Raw genomic sequence first — 24368 nt, 5'->3', positions numbered from 1 at the left:
CCTTCTTTTTTGGTGGGTGGGGGGGGGGGGTGAATCAACTTAACGGCGTTGGGGTGAAAAAGGAGCTGAGACCAATTGATTTTACTGTTCATAATGTACTTGATTCTGATCATAAACCGACCATTTTTTTTTTTTGCTATGGGCTTTACGTCGCACCAACACAGATAGGTCTTATGGCGACGATGGGATAGGAAAGGCCTAGGAGTTGGAAGGAAGCGGCCGTGGCCTTAATTAAGGTACAGCCCCAGCATTTGCCTGGTGTGAAAATGGGAAACCACGGAAAACCATTTTCAGGGCTGTCGATAGTGGGATTCGAACCTACTATCTCCCGGATGCAAGCTCACAGCCGCGCGCCTCTACGCGCACGGCCCGACCATTTTTAATCTTTCCTGGGTTCGTTTTCAAGAGCCGTCTTTTCCTTTGAACGACTTAAAGTTAGATTACAGTAGATTCTCCTGGCATATAAACAAAAATTTAAACATATTTAAAATAAACGATAGGAATGATATTCACCATGCAATTGTTCACCTCAATAATGCACGGAAGTATAATATGATTCGTATCGCCAGAAATTCCGCGTACTTGCCTACGAGCAACAATGGTGCTGTCACATTGTCAGCAATGACAATGGCAGCAGATGTAATTTACCGCCAAGTAGTGATCTTGCATCTTGCGGCGGGGTTCAGAACATCGATGATGATGATGATGATAATAATAATAATAATAATAATAATAATAATAATAATAATAATAATAATAATAATACATTATCATTATAGACTATTATGCCTTTCAGCGTTCAGTCTGCAAGCTACTGTGAATTTACTAAACGTCGCCACAATCCTCGATTTGCAACTAGTGTTGTGGCCTCATTTAGTTCTATTTAGAACTTTAAATCGTTGCAAACCGAGTCTAACCATCGTCTTGGTCTACCTCTTACCCTCCATAGCAGAGTCAATTATTATCCTCGGTAACCTATCCTGCTCCATTCGCCTCACATGACCCCACCACCGAAGCCGGTTTATGCGTACAGCTTCATCCATCGAGTTCATTCCTAAATTAGCCTTTATCTCCTCATTCCGAGTACCATCCCGCCATTGTTCCCACCTGTTTGTACCAGCAATCATTCTCGCTACTTTCATGTCTCTTACTTCTAATTTATGAATAAGATATCCTGAGTCCACCCAGCTTTCGCTCCCGTAAAGCAAAGTTGGTCTGAAAACAGACCGATGTAAAGATAGTTCCGTCTGGGAGCTGGCTTCCTTCTTACAGAATACTGTTGATCGCAACTGCGAGCTCACTGCATTAGCTTTACGACACCTTGATTCAATCTCACTTACTATTGACGTCCGAAACGGGGGAGGAGCTTACCGTCAGCTGTTTCCAATATGGCGGCGAGATAGTGACGGGATGTAAACACGACAATGATCGGGTGTGCGTCTGTAGGATTTATTAAGTGTTCAAAATGTCTTTGTTGTCGTATGCGCAACTGTTGAGAGTTGTCGGAGATTTCATGCGTCCATTAATGGAAGGGGAAGAAATATTCAAGCGTAATTACTTGATATGTGTAGGTAAAAAGTTTGAAACAGAAGATGAAAACAGCACAAAGTTAATGTTGTCTTGAACAAGGGGGTGAAAATGTGAAGTGCAACTGTATATGTAAAGCGGGTTTGTCAGAGAAATGTTCCCGCTGACACGCTAATTCACCTTAACAGTTAAGCTACTGTAATTTTCCACTATTAGAGGTTATGGAGTAATTTCTTAGCCAGGTGACGGGGGAGTTACCTGTTTTGCAAACTGTAATCTTGGGGAAGAAAGAAAATAATAATTCTACTAAGTAAATGTTGTAAAGCAAATAAATCTAGGCTTTATACAGGCTTGTGTTGGAACAGCCCACATAAACTTAAATGTTCTTCCATTTTTACCATCAGCACAAAAGTTAGAACTTAGAACCGACAATAATAAGTATAAAAAAATTATAAGTACCTACAGAATATGCAGAGTAAAGTTAGAAAATTATAATTTAAGAGTACTATAACCTCTACAGTCACAGCTGTTTGGGGTTGAAGAATACTTGCTTTGTCCAATTCTACCAAATAATTAGGTTATGGCTTCTAATTTATGATGACCGGGCGAGTTGGCCGTGCGGTTAGGAGCGTGCAGCTGTGAGCTCATATCCGGGAGATAGTGGGTTCGAACCCCACTGTCGGCAGCCCTGAAGATGGTTTTCCGTGGCATCCCATTTTCTCACCAGGCAAATGCTGGGGCTGTACCTTAATTAAGGCCACGGCCGCTTCCTTCCCATTCCTAGACCTTTCCCGTCACATCGTCGCCATAAGACCTCTCTATGTCGGTGTAACGTAAAACAAATAGCAATAAAAGCTAATTTATGACGGCAAAATACTACATATTTTCTTTCATTGATAGAAGTATTATATAGGCAATTTAAATTCAGTGCTTAATTAGTATCAGTTAAAGATATTACTCACATGTAGATAGTTAATTTACTGTCCGCTGTTACACATATGAAGAAGTTTACAAAGAGCGGATAACATTCTATGTGCGGCACAGAAGTATTAGGCTACAAGTTTATCAGTATTTTTGATGTAGCTAAATCTTTGTGAATACAAAATAGAGATAATAACTATCAATGAGTACAACAAACAGTACCGGTACCTACGCTGTGGAAAGAAGTCGTCTTCACGAGAATGCAGACTGCGCACTGTCATGTATCGCGCAACGCGTTTTCCAATTGACAGCGCGGAAACCCATCTTTCTCTCTGAACTTTTTGTACAGGAAAGTAGTGACAAGATTTCGCATCCGTTTTATACGATTTGCAACCTTATACAGAGCAGTACCTCCTCAAATTTGACAATTTTCTTTCTGTTTCCATCACGACGTCAATGCTTCGCCATGTAAATATACCTCACCAGTCACTATGTTGCAGTTTCAACATTCTACCGCGTGGCTGCGCCATCCAACTTTTCTGACGTCAATAGAGCTCGTGCGCATCATGTGATTTTAGTTGCTGGCGCTCGTAGCGGTGACTTGTGTAGTCTTTCAGGGGGACGGTAGTAGCTTGCGCAACTACGAGCGCAGGGAAGAATTGAATGATTAGATGTCGTTTCTAGATATTTGTGTAGAATTTCGTTAAGTTCAGTGGGATGCATCGTATTTCAGAGCTACTTTAAAGAAGGGTGCAAAAAAAAAAAAAAAAAAAAAAAAAAACACCTGTGACAGTCATCGCATACTACAAACAAGGGAAGCGTTGGGAGAAGAAATAACCTGCTTGTGTTTGAGAGAAACAAACATTCATCAGCCGCCTTATGCTGTTAAATTTAAAGTAAGCATATGTTTTCTGTTTCTATAAAATAACGTAGCACAGTATTTGTATCTATTGCAGTTTTAATTGTTTTTACATTTAATGTACACAAGATTAATATTTTTACAGATTGATAGCGGCAGAAAGGTTAAATCAGATGAGTGCGATTGCAAAACCGGGCTTTCACAATGCTGCATCGTGTATTTATATAAATACTGAGAGAGATTCTTCCCCGACTTCCTCTCTGCAACAATGGGAGGAACCTTAAAACATTATTGCGGAGTATTTTAAAGAAGGAAATGCAGAAGAAGTACTAAACGGACCATCAAATAAGCGGCCAATTTATTACGCGTCGGAAAGTAAAAATGTTGAATCCTTAAGTAAAAGTTAAGGTCATAGACTGTGCTTTCTCGAAAATCTTGAAAGCGGAGTGTGAAGGTGAATCTTTCTGTACCTCTACTTGCATAGTTCAAAACATCGTTGAAAGCGTCGTAGAGCTAATGGACTTATTTCAGTGTCTTAACCAATTGGGCAAACAAACAGTTAATAAACTATTAAGATGCTATCTTGTGAATAATTTGCCTGGAGGTAATATATCACTAGCTTCCACAAATTATGAGTGCATGTTGCCAAATAATACACTGACTGACAGTGACAATGCAACACCAAGGAGGAGTGGTTCGAAAGGGATGAAAGTTGGGGAAAAAACAGAGACGGCACGGACGAATAATTGATGTTTATTTCAAACCGATATGCAGGTTACACAATGTGCACGGCATCGACTCAGTAGGATGTAGGACACCGCGAGCGGCGATGCACGCAGAAACACGTCGAGGTACAGAGTCTATAAGAGTGCGGATGGTGTCCTGAGGGATGGTTCTCCATTCTCTGTCAACCATTTGCCACAGTTGGTCGTCCGTACGAGGCTGGGGCAGAGTTTGCAAACGGCGTCCAATGAGATCCCACACGTGTTCGATTGGTGAGAGATCCGGGGAGTACGCTGGCCACGGAAGCATCTGTACACCTCGTAGAGCCTGTTGGGAGATGCGAGCAGTGTGTGGGCGGGCATTATCCTGCTGAAACAGCATTGGGCAGCCCCTGAAGGTACGGGAGTGCCACCGGCCGCAGCACATGCTGCACGTAGCGGTGGGCATTTAACGTGCCTTGAATACGCATTAGAGGTGACGTGGAATCATACGCAATAGCGCCCCAAACCATGATACCGCGTTGTCTAGTGGTAGGGCGCTCCACAGTTACTGCCGGATTTGACCTTTCTCCACGCCGACGCCACACTCGTCTGCGGTGACTATCACTGACAGAACAGAAGCGTGACTCATCGGAGAACACGTCGTTCCGCCATTCCCTCATCCACGTCGCTCTAGCCCGGTACCATGCCAGGCGTGCACGTCTATGCTGTGGAGTCAATGGTAGTCTTCTGAGCGGCCGCCGGGAGTGCAGGCCTCCTTCAACCAATCGACGGAAAATTGTTCTGGTCGATATTGGAACAGCCAGGGTGTCTTGCACATGCTGAAGAATGGCGGTTGACGTGGCGTGCGGGGCTGCCACCGCTTGGCGGCGGATGCGCCGATCCTCGCGTGCCGACGTCACTCGGGCTGCGCCTGGACCCCTCGCACGTGCCACATGTCCCTGCGCCAACCATCTTCGCCACAGGCGCTGCACCGTGGACACATCCCTATGGGTATCGGCTGCGATTTGACGAAGCGACCAACCTGCCCTTCTCAGCCCGATCACCATACCCCTCGTAAAGTCGTCTGTCTGCTGGAAATGCCTCCGTTGACGGCGGCTTGGCATTCTTAGCTATACACGTGTCCTGTGGCACACGACAACACGTTCTACAATGACTGTCGGCTGAGAAATCACGGTACGAAGTGGGCCATTCGCCAACGCCGTGTCCCATTTATCGTTCGCTACGTGCGCAGCACAGCGGCGCATTTCACATCATGAGCATACCTCAGTGACGTCAGTCTACCCTGCAATTGGCATAAAGTTCTGACCACTCCTTCTTGGTGTTGCATTTGCTCTGTCAGTCAGTGTATATTTAAATTTTGTTGTGAAAATGTTAAAGTAACAAATTGACAGAAGCGTGCAATTGCAGTTGAGACAGGGGAACAATATTTATGTCCTTCCTGGTTCCAGCAAAGGAAGTTAAGCATTTCGGCCAGCCAGAATATACACCAGATCAAAACCCTACAGAATGGAGATTACGAAAGGCTGACATTAGCGTTTCTTTTACCTAAGAATTTAAACACTCCTGCAGTGAGATATGGCAGAGCTAATGAACGGAAGGCACTTGAGAAGTACTGCTTATAAAAGAAATGTACCCTGATGGAGTAATGACAACAAGAAATTTGGCTGTAAATTAATTCTTATAATGAGAAAACATTACAATTCTTTGATGAGCACTGTTAGGTCTTTCACAGGGCACTTCACTGCAATCTATAATGCACGTGCAATTTTCAAGTGTTTTTCAAGAGCATTAGGCATTGTGCTTTTGATAGTGGATCATTGTGGCCAGAAAATCCACTCCTTTGTTTTCTCAAAAATATGATGGAGAGCGAATTTAAAAATAGCAATAGCAGATGCTGTAGTCGTATGACAGTTAAAAATTGTGCCTAGAGTGGCGAAACTAATACCGAGTTTACATGTTATTAGTAGTAGAAGCAGCATGTTTTCTTCGGTCAATGTACAGTTCTCATGAACAGAGGTAACAAGGATAAGAGAATATGAAACACTGCAAACTGAACAACCTTCTATTTCAAGAAGATGCTGTTCCTTGTCTTTCACTGACCTGTATCCATGAAATGTATATTTGGTGTCCACGAAGTACACGTGAATACCACAATCTCACTTAAAAAAAGTGTCAGTCGTCGTCTGTATATTCACTCGAGGAATTGGAAAATTTGTTTGAACTTCCACTTCACAATTATTTTTCAGAGCAGAAAATAACACGTTCACACTGGTTTTGTTACATTGGTGGCCATTACTTCAGTCTGCGTGCTTGAATCACTGTATGATTTTGAAAAATCTTCCGTGGTACTAGTTTCAGTATTTTCACGTCTCCGTTTTCGCCTCTTGTATCTAGTCGCCACTCGGTGCTCTTCTTGCTGACGTTCGATCGAAAAAGAAACAAACGGTTTTATAACCAATCTCGGCACATAACCAGGACTGTCAGGATCTCTCCAAGGCCTTCCATTCACGAAATGCCGACTACAAACACAGTGTCAGGAGGACAGTTAATATATGTAAAGTTGCAATCAACCACAGAACAGTTTTTCTGCGCACGAGGTCTATATTACCATCCTGGGAGAACACACAACCTAAATACTTGAAATTATCTACCTGTTCTGGCTTTGTATCACCAATCTGACATTCAATTCTGTTCAATTCCTTACCTACTGACATCAATTTAGTCTTCGAGAGGCTAATTTTCATACCATACTCATTGCACCTATTTTCAAGTTCCAAGATGTTAGACTGCAGGCTTTCGGCACAGTCTGCCATTAAGACCAAGTCGTCAGCATAGGCCAGACTGCTTACTACATTTCCACCTAACGGAATCCCTCCCTGCCATTTTATACCTTTCAGCAGACGATCCATGTAAACTACAAACAGTAAAGGTGAACCAAGAACTCATTCTACCATCAATTCTCACTGAAGCCCAATTGTCAACATAAATACCTTGATTGATTTTAATAATCTACCTTTAATTCCATAGTCCCCCAGTATGGCGAACAACTTTTCCCTCCGTACCCTGGCATATGCTTTCTCTAGATCTACGAAACATTCCACCTCTCCAGTTATTCCCTGGGATCTATTATGAGTTCACCTGAATTACTCAAAATCTTCCCATGACTTCTTTTTGGATTCAACAACTATTTGTTTCGCTCTGTTTCTTTCATCTACGTACAAATCCCTGTCTGCCTCGGCCCTTGTTTGGAGCCATTTCTAATAATAATAATAATAATAATAATAATAATAATAATAATAATAATAATAATAATAACCTAAATTCAACTAAATTCACCCACACTAATAATAATAATGTTCTGGACCGTCTCTATTCCTCTCGTAGCATTTTTCAATTACCTGGCGCATACTGAAAATCTGATCCTGACAGCCTCCCTCTGGTCTGAAACCACACTGGTTTTCATCCAACTTCCTCTCAACAACTGATCGCACCCTCCCTTCCAAGATGCCGGTGAATACTTTGCCTGGTATACTTATCAATGAGATACATCGATAGTTGTTGCAATTCTTCCTGTTCCCTTGCTTATAGATAGGTGCAATTACTGCTTTTGTCCAATCTGAAGGTACCTTACCAACACTCCATGCTAATCTTACTACTCTATGAAGCCATTTCATCCCTGCCTTCCCACTATACTTCACCATTTCAGGTCTAATTTCATCTATTCCTGCTGCTTTATGACAATGGAGTTTATTTACCATCCTTTCCAGTTCCTCAAGCATAATTTCACCAACATCATTTTCCTCCTTCCCATGAGCTTTGCTGTTCGCAACACCACCAGGATGATTTCCTTTTACACTGAGAAGATTTTCGAAATATTCATTCCACCTCTCCAGTGATTCCCTGGGATCTATTATGAGTTCACCTAAATTACTCAAAATCTTCCCATGACTTCTTTTTGGATTCAACAACTATTTGTTTCGCTCTGTTTCTTTCATCTACGTACAAATCCCTGTCTGCCTCGGCCCTTGTTTGGAGCCATTTCTGATAATAATAATAATAATAATAATAATAATAATAATAATAATAATAATAATAATAATAATAATAACGTAAATTCAACTAAATTCACCCACCCTAATAATAATAATGTTCTGGACCGTCGTCAATATGTGCGGACCGCGCTGGAAACGGGTCCTGGGCGGGTAATGACTACAAATGCATTCCGGCCGCGGGTTCAGTACCGCCAAGGCACCCAAGACGACACCACGCCGGATCTCCTAACAGATTTGATCTATATTAAAAATGCGTATAGGAAAAGATCGCAAAGATTTAGGGACCCAACCGACCGGGTGGAATACCTGGACGTAGTCCGGGAAATACGAAATCGATTGCTGGAAAGAAAGATTCAAAAATGGGAGGAATTTTGCCTTCAGATCGCAAATTTTGGCGGGTTGTATATAAAATGTTAAGCATTCAGCTATAAATTTCAGTATAATACCGTAGTGAAGCACGGGTATCTTGCTATATGAGAAAACATAAAGGTCCAATAAGACTGCTCTGCGGGACCCGCTCTTAATTATTACAGGATCAGATAACGCTTCACCATTGTAATTCTGTGAGTTCTATTTTCTAGAAATGTAGCCACCCATTCGATCACTCTTTTGTCTAGTTCAATAGCCTCATTTTCGTGAGAAATTTCCCATGATCTACCCTATCTGTTTCGATATTCATTTCTCCTCCATCCTCTTTACATGTCCAAACTGCTATCAATTCCTTCATTTACGTTTTCTATTCCGACCTTTCTCACATCTTTGTTTCTCAATCTGTCTCTCCTCCTCTTTGCTATCAAACTTCTTAGGTTTTCATTTCACTACTCGAATTCTACTCTCCGCCCTACTTGTCTCAGCAGCATGCCACATTATCTCTTCACATTCCAGACTAGGTTTCTTGCTAATCTCCTCGTGCTCTGCACTAATTCACTCCCCAGGTATTCGGAACTTGGAAATCAGTGTTGAAGGCAGTGACCTAATTCATTTTTACACTCGCACTAAAAGTTCAACAGTATTTTAATTTTACTCTCATTTGCAATTCTATGCAGACATTCAGTAAAATTATTCAAGATTATATGTGAAGTTACATCATTTGAAGCATTCACTGCAACATTCTTTTCTCACATTATTTCTGGTTGTCGTGCCCATGAGCGATACACATGTTTATGATCATTTAATTATCGCAAAGGGAAAAGTGGTTTCTATTTTTGGTCTACTTCGGACGAAACTAGTTGAGGACCTGAGCCAACGTTCTCATTTAATGATGATGCTTCTTGTTTAAAGGGGCCTAACATCTAGGTCATCGGCACCCGTTCTGATTTAATAATACAGAGAGGCGTCACTCGTCTCTTATACACGAGAATGGTCCCTCGCTCTTATTTCAATATTGTACTCAATTTCACATTTTTTCACGAATTAAAAACTACACTTAATTGTCCTTTGAACCGCCAACACTGGTCTCCCATGTCAAGACGTAAAGTTGGCCGGCTAGAGGTATTTTCATGACCTGTAAAACCACGATTTAATGCGTTTCGAAACCGAGATAAAGTGCGAAATGGGAAACCGACGAGTGGGGTCCTCCAAGTACCGTTCAGTGTCTGAACGCACTTCACTTCGTGTATGTTTATTTTATTATTCTCATTTTGTATCAATATAAATTGGTTTTTGTGTTATGTATCAGTCAAAATCAATTTAAAATAAATGTACTTTCACTCAGTACCAGGCCAGGGCGGCGCATGCGCACAGTATACGCTTAAGGCACGGATCGGGCTTAACCGGCAGCTTAAACTACGGACGAGTTTCACACTGGTAAGCCGAGCTTATCTGTGACTGGCTTAGGGCCGGTATTATAATGAGGGTTTAAACTGAAGATTGAGTTAAACTGTAACTTGAGTTTAAACCGATGTTGAGTCTTATAATGCCGGCCTAAGTTAAACTGAGGTGAAGAAGGAAATATACAATCTTGGTAACAGTGACTTGCGAGAAAAGATGACTGTCGATAATGTTTTCTTTACTTCTTATACGTAAAATGGCGGATAAAAGCAATAAGCGTTGTCCTAATTTTACTTGTAAGGAAATAGAATTACTTGTGCAATTAGTACAGAAATATTTATATAATTCGTGAAACAGTGGCGTTACGAATTCCTCCGAAGTCTCCCATTTTAATAAACATACTACGGGAGGCATAAAATCGCAATGCTGTTAGTAGCTGACTGAGGGGTTCTACAGCATGATTTCTGAAATAGAAGGAAGTTACTTTATTTTCTAAAATTTACACTTTTGACATTCAAACAGTTCAAAAAGTCATTTTTACATTCTTACGTTTTCGTTGCATGTTTTATTCTAGCACAGTTTGCTGAAATAGTGTAATGACGGTCTGTTTTGTAAGCCTAAACATATTTGAAAGCTATTTTTCATTCCATATATGAAAGTGACGTGCCCTTTCTCGGAAAACTCGTAGTGCCCGTGGTCGTTCAATAATTTGAACCACTTCCTCGTCATCGCTTAGTATTTCTTCCAACACAACAAAAATATCTTCGACATCCATTCGTTCTGCCATATTGTAAGGTTATGTATTCTTAAACTTCAGTTTAAACGGTAGATGAGTGGCAGTAAAATTAACGCCTAGTTAAACTTAAGATTAAGTTTTATAATACACGACTAACAGATAAACCGAAGTTTAAACTGAACTAACAGTTTAAACCTCTATTATAATACCGGCCCTTAACCTGTTTGCAACTGAGGTTTAAGCTAAGGATTCAGCCTACCACCATGTTTCCTGAAGAAGACGACTTTGATGACGAGGAAATGCAAATTATTTTGAGCTCGTATCCGGCATAGAAGAAGACCAAGGCCAAGAATATTTAGAACGCGTCCAAATCATTTTCATGTGTGGACTGACAGAATTTTGGTTAAGTAAAGAGTCAGCAATGATGGTCTAGAAATGATTGGTGATGCTATTAAACATAAAACCGACTGGTAAGTACCTATATAACAGATACAAATATCATAAACCTATTAATCTATATATATAAAATAAGAGTTTTGTCTGTACATTGCTAAGAATTTAAAAAAGGATGGTATTTCTGTATCGGTCGTGTCCATAGTAGCAAGGAAATGCATTTTTTAATTTCCGTAATGTCTGTCTGTCTGTCTGTCTGTCTGTCTGTCTGTCTGTCTGTCTGTCTGTCTGTCTGTCTGTCTGTCTGTCTGTCTGTCTGTCTGTCTGTCTGTCTGTCTGTCTGTCTGTCTGTATGTATGTATGTATGTATGTATGTACACATCACGAGAAAACGGCTGAAGAGAAAATGAAAATCGGTATGTAGTGTCCGGGAATAAGTTGCTACAATCTAGGCCATAAATAATCTTATTCACTCTGAGAGAAATGGTAGTTTAGGGGAAGGCCTAAAATGTAATTCTCAAATATTTTTTGTTATTAGTGGTTCTATCTTAACAAAAATCAATATGAAAAGTCGGGAAGTAGGTAGCTACATTATAGGCTATAAATAATCTTATTCACGCAGAAAGAAATGGTAGTTTAGGGGAAGGCCTAAATTTAAATTCTCAAATTTTTACGTTATTTGTAGACCTATCTTAATGAAAATCGGTATGCAAGATAGGGAAATAAGTCGCTACAATCTAGGCAATAAATAATGTTATTCAACCTAAGTAAAATGGTAATTTAGGGGAAGGCCTAAAATGTAACTTTACCGGGCGAGTTGGCCGTGCGCGTAGAGGCACGCGGCTGTGAGCTTGCATCCGGGAGATAGTAGGTTCGAATCCCACTATCGGCAGCCCTGAAAATGGTTTTCCGTGGTTTCCCATTTTCACACCAGGCAAATGCTGGGGCTGTACCTTAATTAAGGCCACGGCCGCTTCCTTCCAACTCCTAGGCCTTTCCTATCCCATCGTCGCCATAAGACCTATCTGTGTCGGCGCGACGTAAAGCCCCTAGCAAAAAAAAAAAAATGTAACTTTCAAATATTTGTGGTATTAGTGGTCCTATCGACACATACTACATTACTAAAGTCATACAGTATTAAATTTCCCATCATTTATTTTTGTTGCTAAGTCCATATCAGCGCCAAGTCATGAGAAAATGGGTAAACAGAATTTAATGAAAATCGTTATGTTAAGTCGGAGAATAAGGAACTACAGTCTACGCTATAAATAACTTCGTAAGACGCCCTGATATCACAGAGTCGAAAGAAAACTAAATACAGAAAGCTCATAACACTGAACAACAATAACATTACATTGACCATTGTTTGTTGTGATGTGCTTTGTGTCTTCTGTTGCCACTCAAGTCCGATAGATGGGATTACCGCTGTATTCCGAGTATTTTTTAAAATTTGCTTTACGTCGCACCGACACAGATAGGTATTATGGTGACGATGGGATAGGAAAGGGCTAGGAGTGGAAAGGAAGCGGCCCTGGCGTTAGGTACGGTATAGCCCCAGCATTTTCCTGGTGGGAAAATGGGAGACCACGGAAAACCATCTTCAGGGCTGTCGACAGTAGTTTTCGAATCCACTACCTCCCGGATGCAAACTCACAGCTGCGCGCCCCTAACCGCATGGCCAACTCGCCCGGTCGTGCCGAGTAAAACAGTCTGCCTGAACATTGGCAGGAAGTAGCTGGGGAGTTAGATAACTCTTTTCTTTAGCATGCCATTCCTCTGGTTCATACATTTTCTGATACTACTGGTACGTAACAGACTGGTTCATCATAGCATTCGAGCTTTTCAATTCCTACCCTGAGGCACTGATTGTAATGAGCAGTGTGTATATTTAACGGAACAATGAGAGAGGAGTGTTCACGGCTGCCTGCGGCCTGGTCATACCAGCACTGGAGCTTTGGACTGTTAGATCAGCATCGTAGTACTGTTCGTTAAAAGTGAGAAAATGTGCGGTTTTTCATTTGAGCGAGTATTTTATATGATAACATTTTTAATCCCTACATTCCTACTGACGTGTTTTTTTTTTTTTTTTTTTGCTAGGGGCTTTACGTCGCACCGACACAGATAGGTCTTATGGCGACGGTGGGATAGGAAAGGCCTAGGAGTTGGAAGGAAGCGGCCGTGGCCTTAATTAAGGTACAGCCCCAGCATTTGCCTGGTGTGAAAATGGGAAACCACGGAAAACCATCTTCAGGGCTGCCGATAGTGGGATTCGAACCTACTATCTCCCGGATGCAAGCTCACAACCGCGCGCCTCTACGCGCACGGCCATCTCGCCCGGTGCTGACGTGTTTGTAATGGCCTAAGTTCACTGTAGTTAGGAAAACCACACTTTCTGAGAATCCCGTAGAGAAGCACGGGTAGAGCAGCTAGTTAATATATATATGTATGATATTACATGTGCGATTCATGCTTTTATCGCATTCATGTCGTCGCATAAGCAACATATTACTTTATATTTCAGGGACAAAGACCTCTCACCCGAAACAATCCTCCTCTTAGCATTGAGGTTATATGCGAGTGGCAGTATGTTAATTACGGTTGGCGATTTCTGTGGCGTGTCGAAGTCAGGAGAACCGAAAACCATTCTCAGCACAGCCAACAGCCCGCCTCCCGAATGTCCTGGCCTCTTTGTGATTTCAGAACGCTTTATGACAGATACGGCGAGGGGCGAGCGCAGACATTAACAATATGTTGGCAGCTAACGTCCCGTGAACGTAATGGAGCAGGAAACTATAAATACGGTCTTGCTTCCGCTGAATGACTTTTGCGAACTGTCCTAGTCACTGGTAGAGAGTCGGCTTCTCGATCTCCAACCCACCAGAGTTAGTCGAATTAATGCAGGATGGCAAAAAATAACAAAAAGTTTATTTGACACTTCGTGCTGTATGACGTCCCAATGTAGAGACTAACCAACAAAATTAATTAAACTTAGCCATAGATCGTACAACAGAGGTAACGTCGAAACTGACTGAAGATGCTATTATTATTATTATTATTATTATTATTATTATTATTATTATTATTATTATTATTATTATTATTATTATTATTATTATTATTCATGTATTTTTATTAAATATACTCTCTGCATGCACTTAACTAATCTTACATATTTATGTGAAAATCATTGATTATATTTTAGCATACATATTTGGTAATGGCTATTGTTCTTGATTCTTTCTCAATGCTTGAAAGTTTAAAGAGTTCATAAATTTTACAATTTCTAGGAACACTCGGGGCTGCGTACAATCCTAAGCCTGTGCAGATGCGATGCGATGCGATGTTTCTATGGCCGGCTACTATTGTTGTCATATTTGGCGTTAGGTTGATTTTGGTTGTAAGTCTACCTTCAACGGTTGGGAAGAATTCCTTTGTGATTGTACCTTTAGAAGTTTCTTCCCATTTTCACTGCCATTCGTTAATAGACTGAGGTTAATTTTAACCGTGTTGATCGATAATTTGTCATAACTTATTTCGTTTAATTTTACTGCCTCCTTTGCTAGTTTATCAGCCAGCCATTGCCTTGTACACTTATACGTGCCTAACCCATTTCAATTGTATGCTTCAATTATGTATTTTATATGTTGCTATAGTTTTCCTTATTTCCTCCATTAGGTGGTTATGGTTTTTGTAATGCACTATGGAGTCAATTGTTATTATACTTTCGGTGTGTATAGTTGCTTTTGTATCTTCGTCATCCTCTACCCATGTTTTTCCTGAGAATTCCAAAGCTTTTATTATGGCGAATTGCTCCGCCTGATTGTTCGAAAATCTGTTGCGGAGTTTAAATTTGAGTAGAACCATACGACAGCATCATCGTCCCTTTAATTTCGGGCTACCGCCATATAGCACCATACGCCAAGGCGTTCGATGGTATAGGACCTTTTGAGTCTAGAGTCAAATGCCACCTTATTTAGAAAGCGAAGAAAAAATAAACTTCAAAGTGATGGGAGAACAAAAACTCCTTCGACCGTGCAAGGATCAACTGCACTCCTCCGTTCGAAAGAATCAAACCAACGGCCTCCCAGGGCCATGGTGCGTTCGCGGCATAAGATGTAAATATAACACTAAACTAACTTAAAGGTATAAATGAACGGAGGGAAATTTAGGATGCAATCTTTTTCCGGCAAAATGACAAGCAAAGAAAAGTTTTCGAAACCTATTTATTATTCCTTGATAAAATCACGATTAATTGAAATCAACCCTGAACAATTCTACAACAATCAAAACAAAATATTCGATGTCCAATAGACTAAGTACGAATTAGGAGACGTCACTCCTTTCATTAAGATTTTTTTTAAAAGAATTCATACTTGACCATTTTATCAGCTGAAATGCTGTAGTTAATCGTTCCATTCCTCTTTTACATGACAATATGTACCAATATCATTAATGGTACAAAATCCTTTGAGAACATAAATATCTTCGTAAATGCGACGGTTCTCATTACACTATTAGAAGAAACACATTATCTGTGCGAAAATTGGAGACAACTTGGAGTGGTCGCCTAACTAATTAATTATACTACTAATTAAATAAAGAAAAGAATAAGCTAACACTAATGGCCGAAATCACAACCATCGAAATAAAATTAGACAAATGTTGGGTCCAGAAATCGAACCCACATCGCAATGAATCCGATGACAAATAACGAGACAGAACCCGTTTTGGAATTCATACAAGAAAAACACTAAACACAACAACTCAAGGAGCATATTCAAAAATATTGTGTACGCATATTTTAAACCAAAATAGGAGCATTTTTCGCATGCAACTGGCTGTACATTGTATGTGGCGAAAAATCCATTGTTTGCCTTGGAGTTCGAATCGATGTTCTCCCGGATGCCAGCGACAAACGGGTCTCTAAAAACTCCCTATCTCAATTATTCATAAGGTCAACATATCATACAACACTGGCGTTCCAGTTATTTCATTTCTTTACAGAAATAAACACGAACTAGTTAAAAAGAAATCCTTTTAATGTAATCGGGTTCATGTGAAATCCCGAGCATTCAGTCTTAGTGGACAGGCTTAGCAGTGACTCTACTCACAACAGAGTGCTAGTGCACCTTCTTCTAAAATCATACATCATACAAGGCAGAACCTCTCCTAATAATGGGTGGCCGCAGATTACTTCTTGTCAACAAACTCAAGGCGAGACGACCCGTCTCCCTGAAAATACATCATGATAAATAATATCATTTCAACTGATATCGTCGTATCATATTCCATAGCTCCACTGGCTTATTAATTCTCTGCCCACTTACAGTTCTTTAATTCATCTTTTCAATTTCACATCCATGGACTTAGAATGTCCAGGTTCACATCCATCCGACTACATAGAATACCTCAGCCTATGTTTTCCTACAGTTTAAACTCAGACAAAAATCAAATATGGATGTAAACGTATCCATAATATTATTCTAATATTAAAGAAAAGCAAATACTTCACCTAATAGGAAAACATTATCTAAAAATTGGAGGGCATTCGTTCGTGTCCAGGCTTTTCACAACTTGCACAAATAATTAATACAGCCATCTACATATTCTATTCATGCAAATTACATTAAAACAAGAGTGCCTTCCTATCCCCATGATTATTCTGCCAATAGGGGCATTTTGAAGACACTGTCACCATGCATTACCAAAATAGGTTGAATATTCCATAAAATAATATATATATATATATATATATATATATAGTGCCGTTTCACAGTTCTTTATAAGAGCTGTAGTAACAAAGATGGAGTCTCTGCCATCAAAATGTCAAATAAAATGCATTTAACGTCAGTACGGGCCGAAATGTAAGTCTTTTCGTCGGTCGGTTACGGAAATAACCGCGTATAGAAGGCGCAGAAAAAAATGACAAATGGACATTATTTAAAACCATTATTCAAAAAAAAATGCTCATCACTTATTATATAATCTGACTTCGATGTGTTAAGAAGACGCAAGACTAGATTTGAAAGGGATTATCCAGCGGAGCTAAATACTATAAATTGGAAACGAAAGATAATTCGCGACTACACGCCAATCTGCTGATATCAAGATTTAAACGCCGCGCGGGAGATTAAATACGTAAAAAGAAGAGATAAATAGACTACAGTAGAACTACGTCACGGAGTGGCGCAGGGCCTCAATAAAATTTTCCCGATTCTGTTTAATGTTGAAGGACACCTACTGATCAGTTGTTGAGTGCATTTACGCCAATAAAAAGATAGCGGAAAGAGATTTATTTTCAAATTGGAATATATACAGAACATCTATCTTAGTCGATTTGGAACTAGTTTGTTGGATCAACTGTACCCTAACGAAATCTATACCACTTGAGCAACACAAGAGATATATTAATTGAAAGATGTCAGCAATGAATCAAATATTTTATTATTGTTCTGTTTCATACGCTCGAGTTTCAACCATGAGTCGGTAAAAAAGCAAGGCAACGCTACTTGGATCCTGATGAGGCGATACGATGTTGGCTGTCCCGGATGACCCGTAATCAGTGTTGAGAAGCTACGATGTACCCGACCACTTGTGGAGGAACCAGATGACGAGATCCTAATCTCAGATGACCGGAGATGAGGAAACACCGAGACCATCTTGAGCAAAGCTAAGTCCATTATCCAAGTCGTTTTCGTAAGTAAGAGTATATTATTTCCTTTATTGTATGTTGATGTTTGTTGATGTTGATGTTTTGTGCGAAGACAGTGCGTAGATAAACGTCTAGCTGAGATGATTGGAAGTAAGTACTCATCCAAAGGAAATGTCAATTCCATTTGTAGGCGTGGTCACCAAGTGATTTTCCGATCGTAATGTTTTCCAGTGATATGTGAGGAGAGATAGCTAGAGTTATTATTATTATCAGTGAAGAGTAAAGAGTGAAGTTGGCATTAATACCTGTGTGTCCTAATTTAATCAATGTCAATCAGTTCGAGATCGTATATTGGAAGTGTTTTATGAAGGAATAAGGCAGTAGACTACTCCGAGTTCATGTTAAGTCTAGCACTATGACAGTAGTAAGTAATGTAGGCATTTTATGAATGTTACGGCACGTTGATGTGCAAGTTAAGGGAGTGATTTACATATGATGAAGTGAAAGAGTTGTTATATATGAAGTATGAGTATTAATTAACGCGTCATAGATATGATATAAGGATGTTAATGATTTATGATTTATGATGGTGGTATTTATTGTTTTCTTCGAGAGAGAAATAGTCATAGAGATCTCGTGATTGCAAATGATGTTTCTGAGAGTGTCACTGAATTCTCGCCAATTCCTTGTAATAGTTCTGGATCCTACGCATTTTACTTAGCTCAGGATATGATCTCGAGACGTGTAGTGCAATGTTTTTGTCCATGTTAGGATTACCTAGAGAATTATATATGTACGCAAGATGAGATTTGAGCCTTCACTGATTTATTTAGGATGATCTTGAAAACTCTCACTGTGTATAACATCATTCTTGACAAAATTCAACCTACTAGGCTAATCACTGGTGACGTAGATTTTCAAAAGAGAATTATTTTTTAGTCGGAGATAGTGTCATCTGATCAAGTAGATTTTCCATTGGTAGTATGTGTTATGATAACTATGTATGATATGCGTGGTGACGTTTCTTGCAACCTTATACGCACGTAGTCTAATATCAATAAGCTAAGGCCACATTACCTTAAGTTCATAAATTAAATCTTACAATAACGTTACTTGAAGGGTGATTACGACTTACAATGGACGTAGCTTAGCTTATGGTGTGTGACACAGGGAAATATGAGCAACTAAGAGGCAACTAAGTATGCGGAAGTGAATATTTTAAACTGTAAAACATACAAGAGAGTACTTGTCAGATCAAAGGAAGAAGAACTTTGTGATAGCTTTTATTGAGAATTTTTAAACCTGCATCCAGACAAACAGTCAGTGAAAATTAAGTAATGCGGCAGTTTAAAGAGTAAGGAATAGGTGGTAACTAACAGAATCTAATAGGCTTACTTATTCCAAGAATAATTGATTCAGACAACTTGAACTCCAATCCTGAACTGAACATTAACTCGGCAATTCTACAAGCGTTTCTTTATTTTCTCAAGAGAGTATCGCTAGGAATATTGTAAATAGTAACTAATACAATTTTTTATTTTTCTTCTTTGAGGATGCATCCTATATTCTTGGTATACTTTATTTTATTGTTTATTTTCTTGCCAGTACGGCACATGTAAATACAATTAACTGCATTCACATTAATTTATTTTATTGTCGCCCAACTTCGTGAGTTGTATGCGAAGGAAAACATGTCTTTTTCAAAAGTTTCCCAGATGTTACATAGTATTTATTCTAATAATTTATAATTTTGAGATCAATGGACTTATGAAAGGAAATAGTGTAATCCGAGAAGACATTTATTTAGGATGAATTCGGAAGATGTAATTTTTCTGAAATGTTGTTGACGGATATAGACTATAGGGATGACAGTGACTCACTCACTTCAAAAAAATTTATTGGCAAAGTTTGAGATAATTTTCTTGAATGTTTGAGTTAATATTAAAAAAAAAAAAAAATATGGAATGGTGAAACCTAAACATTCTTTCTCTGTGTTCTTAGAATAAGAATTAGTGGTAAGACTGTAGTTGTTTCAATCGACGGCAATTTCTCTAAGAGCTAATAAGAGTATGGTATCTAACTAGTTACGAGTTAGAGACGTCTTTCTGCGTTAGTTAGAAACTACCATTACCTGGACGTTTTTCCATTACGGAACTCACACCCGTAAAACTTGGTCACCGGATTATTTGAATTTAGAGCTAGTCAGGATCTCTTGTGTCCACGCCTGGACGCGGGAACGGCGCAATATATATATCACGGTTTGAAATCATCAATAATACAAATCTATATTTTGCTCTCCCAATCTAAAGCACTCTCAGGCTTACTGATATATCATCGTCAAATCTCGTACATGCATTACATTAAATTATATTTTATAGGCCCGAAATTTTAGCCGATATAATAGAATTTCCATTCCCATCTCGATGAATTTATTTTAAACAATATGAAGACCACTCACAAGTCTCTCTAATTCAAGAATACCTGCAATTTACATAACTAACCTAATTTATATGATCTACATATTACATAACCGTGTATTTATTTGGATAATATATAGATTTTCTGTACTTATCATCATGTCGAGAAATCCATGGTTCGGGCCCAGAAAAGGCCCTTATATTCGTTTAGCCTCTCATAGTGCTGACGTGGATCACAGGTTCGAATCCTCGTCTGTTCCTGCTGAGCACGTTCGTAATTCCAGGGTCCTCTTCTTCACTGTAACAAGTCTAATGACGTTGAAATACGTTGCGTCACTCACAAACACAATTTTTCAAAACTGTAACACAGTACTCGCGGTCACGTTATACTTTCAATACTATCACTTGGACAAGGTTTTTCACACCGCGTATTTGCAAAATGTATATTATCACTAGCGAAGACAGGTAAGGCCAGAACACCAGCGGATCGTGTGCCTGCCTTCAAGTGGATGTTGTCTCAACATGGCTGCCTCTACACGAACAATGGACGGCGGTCAGTCCCCACCACATTTTTGCAGATCAGTGGTTTTACATCGGTAATGCGCTCAAATGTGTGACTCAGACTTTTAAGCAATCTAGTTATGTGCGGAAAACGCATCGCTCGGCGTTTTATTTAAAATTGACTGTCAAAATGATGCCTTTGCGGGGATTCCCATCCAGAGTCTTAGTTGGCGTGGGCACGCTACTGGTGCAATCAAACGGTAACGTAATTTTGCGTATGTTAAACTTTTAAATACAACTCGAATTCTGGCAGAGGTCTATTATTAAAACATATGACATGCCGAGGTTTCCCTTACTAATTATTATGCATATCTCGAAATCTTACAATACAAATCAAGCTTGCACGTTGGCATTGCCGTGTTTCGGCCATTTTTAGTGGGCGGAGTTATTAGTATTGATTTTCTTTCCTTGTCATTTTTCATAGCTCGCTCTCTATCTGGGGATTCCTCCAGCTATGAAGGACTCGTATTTACACCAAGTCAGAGACGTTGTGCAAACAGATGCAACCTAATGCAACTTTCTATAATATGGACAAGGGAGCTTGACAAAAATGTTTCACTGCCTAAAATAATTATTAAATAAATATGTGTATGACCGAAACGGTCACAATTAACTGATTTTATTTAAATATAGCTACTCCTGCTCTCACTTTTTCGTCGCTTTTACTTCCATCCGTACAGATTTGCCATCGGGTACTTTCATTTTCTTCTATTCTTTGGTCTCCTGTGCCTAGAAACGCAACCGGGTGAAGCCATCTTGCTGGTTTTTCTGGGTAATTTATTACATAATCTGCAGTTGTTTTGCCTGTTTTTATATTCTGTAGTGCAACCACCTCTCTTGCCTTTGGGAGTAACTCCTGTAATGACGCACAGTGCCTCGTGAGATAGAGTTCGCTATTCTCGTGAGGACCACTTTCACGTATTTAATTATGCTGCATTTCTTTTCCAGGGATTCTATCCAGGCTGGTGAGGCATATAACAACATTGGTAATTTTGCACCTTTATAGATTATTTCCAAAGCCTGGGGTTTTAGGCCCCATCCTATTCTACCTGATTTTGATAAAGAATTTATTAATTTAATACATGTTTCGTTAATTTTGTTGATGTAGTTCAACGTGAAGCGGGAGTCAATTGTTATTCCTAAATATTCCATCTTTTCAACTTCTTCAAGACATTTCCGATTCATACATTATTATTATTATTATTATTATTATTATTATTATTATTATTATTATTATTATTATTATTATTATTATTATTATTATTATTATTATTATTATTATTATTATTATTATTATTATTTCGACTTTTCAGTATCAAAATATTAAAGATAGATAACGTCATTATTCGTCGCGAAGTTAGAGCTGTAGGCCCTCCTTTACACTTAAGCATTGCATTTACGATGTACAGCATTAAAATTATGCAATAGTAATGACGAAAGCAACAATAAACCATGAGAACATTAATTAATATAGTAGTACTTGCATGTATTTTACGCAAATGTAACAGTAATACCAAATACAGTAGAGACAATACGCGACACTCAGCCAGATATCGAGGGACAGCTATTACAGCTCTCTCTAGCGGCTAGACCTGAGAACTACTGATTCTGTCATAAGAGCACGTGTATTTGTGTGTGAAGTTTTTGGCGTTATTTATGCGTTTTCAGTTAGTTGACATAATTAAATAGTAGCGTGTGTCATTCCTTGATATCTCCTCTCAACATGAGGAGAAAAGTATATGCTGTGTTTGGGTGCAGTAACTATGAAGTAGAGAAGAATGCACGGTCTGTCTTTCGCTTCCCTCGTGACAAGAAAATGTAAGTAATATTGTGTTTGTATATATATATATTCTTCCAGTGACAAAGAGATTTTTATAGTACTTCATAATCTTCTGACCTGCTCGACCCAGATTTTAACTGGCTTAAAATATAATACGCATATTTTATTGTATAGTGCAGCAGTTAACCTTCAATACCGATGTGTTGTTGTAGGTGTGATCTGTGGGTTTTGAAATGTCACAGAAGTGATTTGGATAAGGTGTAGGAGAAAGAAGGGACGTTACGCTTATATAAGAATTATAAGATCTGTTCAGATAATTTCCAGGCCAGCGACATTAGAAATCCTCGCTATACAGCCAAGGGCATGTTACATTTTTACACTAATTGTACGTAAATATTCCTCAAAGCATCACTATCGACAACATTTTCATACTTTTCTTTCTTTTATCCCTCTTCTCAGATTAAAGCCGGGATTTTATAGATTTTCTTTCTGTTAATAGGCTTCATGTTAAGAGGAAAATTGTCCAGCTTTTAATTGTTAATTCATTGCATCGTGGGTGTAAGGAATGTGCCGATATTTTTATTGACAATTGTCTTAATGTGATAACACAATGTTTTTAAATGAGAAAAAAGACAAATCCAACGTAAGAGTTCAGGCAGGAATGCTAAAGCTAAAAAAGTAATGCATAAATGAAAGATCAAGTCACTGCACAGCAGTTCATTTCACATCTTGTTTATATGTCTAATTTCAGTCTTTAAATAATAACCTTTTAAATAATTTTTCATTCATTTATCCAGAATTGCTTTAGCAACTTCGAAGTTAATATCCCAATAATACTTTCTTTCTAGACGTAATTTATTTATCCATTTTCGTATATGCATTTCCACTGATGTTTGAATTTAGCGCGACTTTTCAGGTCAAGTCACTAGGAGCGCCACCGTCGAATTGTCTTCCATTTTAACAAGGCTATCTTTTTTTTTTTTTTTTTTTTGCTAGTTGCTTTACGTTGCACCGACACAGATAGGTCTTATGGCGACGATGGGACAAGGAAGGGCTAGGAGTGGGAAGGAAGCGACCGTGGTCTTAATTAAGGCACAGCCCCAGCATTTGCCTGGTGTGAAAATGGGAAACCACGGAAAACCATTTTCAGGGCTGCCGATAGTGGGATTCGAACCTACTATCTTCCGGATGCAAGCTCACAGCCGCGCGCCTCTACGCGCACGGCCAACTCGCCCGGTTTAACAAGGCTAAATCCGTAAGTGTCGCGTATTGTCTCTACTGTATTTGGTAATACTTTGTCTTACTAGAAAATGAATTAAACAAATAATGGTGGATTTTTTCTTACATGCTTTGCGATATAGACTACACTTATTTAGAAAAAATAAGTTTCTTTTCCGAAAGTTGTGTTCAAAACACTCCTTAAAGCTTCTGTCCACCTTTCTCCAGAGGATTTTTCGCGTACAGACCGAGATGAGAAAGGACATGCGCCAACAGCGGGACTCATGATGGTGCCTCAAATAACGCATTCTGTTATTTATCGCTACTTTCCTTTTTTTCTTATGAATTGCCGCAAGAGTTCCTTTGTTGGTATCGAACACGTATATTCCAAGTATTGTCTACAAACGTTTCGATCTTTTTCTCAGACGGTCCGGACATCGACATTTAACTATTCTATTCCTCGTATCAACTACAATCGAGCTAACGCCTCATTTTTGAACAGATGGCCCTTGTTTTTTTCTAAACTATGTTCTATAAAGCAATCGGAATTTAGTTTTTATGCCTACGGTAATGTCCTCAGGTCGTTCTTGTACGTGGACACGTCTGAGTTGAGAGGAGACGGTGTTAAGCGCCAATGAGATGTTGATGCCACCTATTAAATAGGACAATTAACTACCAGTACTAATATAGAAAACGTAAACGCCATCGTCCGAATCCAAGATTTGTACTTCTTTACAACCGGCTATGAGCGCCAAGC

The sequence above is a fragment of the Anabrus simplex genome, chromosome 10 (genome assembly GCF_040414725.1).
Source record: "Anabrus simplex isolate iqAnaSimp1 chromosome 10, ASM4041472v1, whole genome shotgun sequence".
In the NCBI taxonomy this organism is placed as follows: Eukaryota; Metazoa; Arthropoda; class Insecta; order Orthoptera; family Tettigoniidae; genus Anabrus; species Anabrus simplex.
Note: the sequence above shows the minus strand (reverse complement) of the source record.